Below are 212 nucleotides of genomic sequence, written 5' to 3'. Positions count from 1 at the left end.
AACGCCATTGTGCAAAAAAAATACCAGAGAAAGTTAGTCAATATCACACAAAGAGTGCCAGTTTTCACCTCTAAAATCAGCATGATTACAAATGTGATTTTATTCAACAGTTCAATAAACAAGAAGGTAATATTATGAGACTTACGTTTTAGACACTATATTGCCTGTTTTTGCTTCATTTTGCCAACAAAAAAATTCCAAACACAGCCACA

Source organism: Sinocyclocheilus anshuiensis, unplaced genomic scaffold (genome assembly GCF_001515605.1).
Source record: "Sinocyclocheilus anshuiensis isolate Anshui unplaced genomic scaffold, SAMN03320099.WGS_v1.1 scaffold1356, whole genome shotgun sequence".
Classification (NCBI taxonomy): domain Eukaryota; kingdom Metazoa; phylum Chordata; class Actinopteri; order Cypriniformes; family Cyprinidae; genus Sinocyclocheilus; species Sinocyclocheilus anshuiensis.
This window is presented reverse-complemented; position numbering follows the sequence as displayed.